Genomic DNA, 4,338 nt, shown 5'->3' on the forward strand with positions numbered 1-4,338 from the left:
TGAACTTGGTACTTCAACAGGCTATTACAACAATTAGCCAAACTACCAACAAAGTAAAGAGCATAGTAGAGTATTTAAAAAAAAGTTCGGCCGGATTAAATAAGCTCCAAGAGATATAAAAACAGATGGAGTTGCCGCCACTTAAACGCCTTTCGGCGAGTTGCTTTAAGTCCCGGGGACGCCCCCCCTGGGCACAACCACCATGGCGGACGACGACCCCGCCATGTTCGTCCTTTTCGTCCGGGAGTTTTGCCCGGACATCATGACTCAATTTAGGGCCCATAAAGCCAAATTAGCAGCACAGTCCCGCGCACCGCTCGCCGCCGCCGCGAATATCCCTGACTCGCCGATGTCGCCCCCCACCCCAGCGCCCGCGTCGATAGCGTCCTGCGCGGCATCGAGCTCCGGCTCCGACTCCGAGTCGGAGATGGAGTTCGAGTCGGCCGCCAGCCCCGAACCCGGAACCTCCGATGGGTTCCAAACCGTCACGCGCGGGAAGAAACGCGCCCGCGCCGTGGAACCGTCCGCGGCGCCGAAACAACCCAAGGCCGCGAACGCGTCGCGGCCAAAAGTCGTGGTCTCTCCCGACTCCCCTCGCCGCGCAACCCCGTCGCCGCGACCCCAACCCGCGTCCGTCCGCAAAATTCCCGCGCCGCCGCCGGTCATCCTGCGGGAAAAGTCGTCGTGGAACCGGGTATCCCAGGCCCTTACGGCCAACAAAATTAATTACTCCCAAGCGCGTAATCTCGCGCACGGGATACAAATAAAAGTCGCAACGCCGGGCGACCATAGGGCCCTCACTTCTTACCTCCGAAAGGAGAGCATAGGTTACCACACCTATGCACTCCAGGAGGACCGCGAGCTCCGCGTAGTAATACGCGGAGTACCAAAAGAGCTCGACGTCGAGCTAATCAAGGAAGACCTAATCAGGCAAACGTACCCGATCGTAAGTGTGCACCGTATGCACAGCGGGCGCGACAAATTCGCGTATAACATGGTTCTCGTCGCGTTGGAACCAACCGCCGAAGGCAAACGAATTGCCTCAAGCCTCCGCACCGTTTGCGGTTTATCAGGGGTCACCGTCGAGGCCCCACACAAAAAAGGCACTCCCGGACAGTGCCATAGGTGCCAACTTTATGGCCACTCCGCGCGCAACTGCCACGCGCGTCCGCGGTGCGTAAAGTGCCTCGGTGACCACGCGACAGCCGACTGCTCGCGGGTCAAGGAGACCGCGACCGAACCGCCGAGCTGTGTGCTCTGCCAAAAGCAGGGTCACACTTCCAACTACCGCGGATGCCCCAAGGCCCCGCGGAAGCGTCTGGCCAACGCGCCATTAAAAACCGTCGGCCCAAAGACTTCGGCGCCCCGCGCGCCGAAACCTGCCTTCGTGCCGGCACCGGTGCCCACCGTCTCCGCGTGGGCAAAACCGCTGCCGCTCACGCTGGCAGGGAAACCACCGGCACCCCAGCCCCTGCTCGCGCCGCGCCCCGCCCTCGCGCCCGGTCCCGCGCCTCGCCCCGGCCCCGCGCGCCCTGCCGTAAACGACTTCTCAATCGTGCGTGATTATATCGCCGCGATTAACATCGATCGCATGCGCTCGTTCGCCAACGCCATGCGCAGGGCGGTCACGGCCGATGACCGCCTATACGCGACGTTCGACCATATGGACGTCATCGAGTCCGTCCAGCGTACGCTGGCTTGATTACCGGTAATCAATGGCCAACAACGGTAGGGAAAAACCGCGTTCCTTAAAGTTAGCATTTTATAATGCTAACGGACTCGCGCGTCAGCGCGATCAAGTATATGAGTTTCTCCGCGACAATCTCATCGACATCCTTCTGGTGCAGGAGACCTTCCTAAAGCCCTCGCGTCGCGACCCCAAAGTCGCGAATTACGTCATGGTTAGGAATGACAGACTCTCCACCCGCAAGGGCGGGACTGTCATTTACTATAGGAGGGCCCTGCACTGCGTCCCTCTCGATACTCCCTCGCTCTTACATATCGAGGCGTCAGTGTGCCGCATCGCGCTGACGGGACACCAGCCGATCGTCATCGCATCCGTTTATCTCCCCCCTGACAAACCCCTCCTGAGCAGTGACCTCGAGACACTGCTCGGTATGGGGGACGCAGTCATTCTGGCAGGCGATCTTAATTGCCACCACACTAGGTGGAACTGCCATCGCACGAATGTGAACGGTAGGCGTCTCGACGCGTTCATAGACGACCTCACATTCGAAATATTCAACCCCCCGACCCCCACGTGCTATCCGTACAACGCCGCGCGTCGTCCGAGCACAATAGATCTGGCACTGCTGAGGAACGTAACTCTGCGCTTACGCTCCATCGAGGCAATGTCAGAACTCGACTCAGACCACCGACCTGTCGTCATGCAGCTCGGTCGCCCAGTCAACCGCGAACCAGATACGAGGACCATGGTGGATTGGAAGAAGCTGGGCACGTGCTTAGCTGACACCGCTCCACCAATCCTCCCTTGCGGCCCGGATTCAACTCCATCCCCCGAGGATACCGTCGAATCCATAAACATCTTCACTGATCACGTCTCGACGGCGATCATAAGATCTTCTAAGCAAGTCGATGTGGAGGACTGCTTCCACCGCATCAGACTTTCCCCCGATCTTAGGGACCTCGTAAGAGTTAGAAACGCGGCAATCCGGGCCTACGATCGATATCCCACGGACTCAAACCGGACTCGGATGCGTCGCTTACAGCGGGAGGTCAAATCCCGCTTAAGCGACGCCCGAAACGAAAACTGGGACAGTTATTTAGAAGAGCTCGCACCCACTCACCAAGCATACTGGCAACTAGCTAGGACCTTCAAGTCCGAAACTATAGCCACTATGCCGCCTCTCGTACGCCCCTCAGGCCAATCACCGGCTTACGATGACGATGACAAGGCAGAGTTGCTGGCCGATGCACTGCAAGAGCAGTGCACCACCAGCACTCAACACGCGGACCCCGAACACACCGAGTTCGTCGACAGGGAGGTCGAGCGCAGAGCTTCCCTGCCGCCCTCGGACGCGTTACCCCCCATTACCACTTCCGAGGTTAAGGAGGCGATTGATAGCCTACAACCACGGAAAGCTCCCGGCTCCGACGGCATCCGCAACCGCGCGCTTAAATTGTTACCAGCCCAACTGATAACGATGTTGGCCACCATATTAAATGCTGCTATGACGAACTGCATCTTTCCCGCGGCGTGGAAAGAAGCGGACGTTATCGGCATACACAAGCCGGGCAAACCGAAGAACGAAACCGCGAGTTACCGCCCCATCAGTCTCCTCCCGGCGATAGGCAAACTATACGAACGGCTCCTTCGTAAACGCCTCTGGGACTTCGTATCCGCGAATAAAATTCTTATAGACGAGCAGTTTGGATTCCGCGCCAGACACTCGTGCGTCCATCAAGTGCACCGCCTCACGGAGCACATATTACTAGGGCTGAACAGGCGGAAACCCATTCCGACAGGAGCCCTCTTCTTCGATATAGCGAAGGCGTTCGACAAAGTCTGGCACAACGGTTTGATATACAAACTGTATAACATGGGAGTGCCAGACAGACTCGTGCTCATCATACGAGACTACTTGTCGAACCGTTCGTTCCGATATCGAGTCGAGGGAACGCGTTCCCTACCCCGTCACGTCACAGCCGGAGTCCCGCAAGGCTCCGCCCTCTCCCCGTTACTATTTAGTTTGTATATCAACGATATACCCCGGTCTCCGGAGACCCATCTGGCGCTCTTCGCCGATGACACCGCCATCTACTACTCGTGTAGGAAGAAGGCGTTGCTTCATCGACGACTTCAGACCGCAGCTACCACCATGGGACAGTGGTTCCGGAAGTGGCGCATCGACATCAACCCCACGAAAAGCACAGCGGTGCTCTTCAAAAGGGGTCGCCCTCCGAACACCACGCTGAGCATCCCCCTCCCGACTAGGCGCGTCAATACCCCCGCCCCCGCCGTTCGCCCGATCACGATGTTCGACCAGCCCATACCGTGGGCCCCGAAGGTCAAATATTTAGGCGTCACCCTCGACAGTAGGATGACATTCCGCCCCCACATCAAGACGGTACGCGACCGTGCCGCCTTCATTCTAGGACGTCTCTACCCGATGATATGTAGGCGAAGTAAAATGTCCCTTAGAAATAAGGTGACACTCTACAAAACTTGCATACGCCCCGTCATGACCTATGCAAGTGTAGTGTTCGCTCACGCGGCCCGCATACACTTGAAATCATTCCAAGTCATTCAATCCCGTTTTTGCAGGATAGCCGTCGGAGCCCCGTGGTTCGTCAGGAACGTCGACCTCCATGACGACC

General features: G+C 57.9%; 1 non-coding gene across 1 annotated transcript; it reads right to left on the bottom strand.

Moving 5' to 3' along the window:
- Positions 1–426: 426 nt before the first annotated feature.
- On the bottom strand, positions 427–505 carry Mir3220 (microRNA mir-3220). Its single transcript, NR_107504.1, is given in 1 exon segment — positions 427–505. It is a non-coding gene; the product is annotated as a microRNA mir-3220 (primary transcript).
- Between the last annotated feature and the right edge of the window lie 3,833 nt (positions 506–4,338).

Source organism: Bombyx mori, chromosome 24, assembly GCF_030269925.1.
Source record: "Bombyx mori chromosome 24, ASM3026992v2".
NCBI lineage: Eukaryota > Metazoa > Arthropoda > Insecta > Lepidoptera > Bombycidae > Bombyx > Bombyx mori.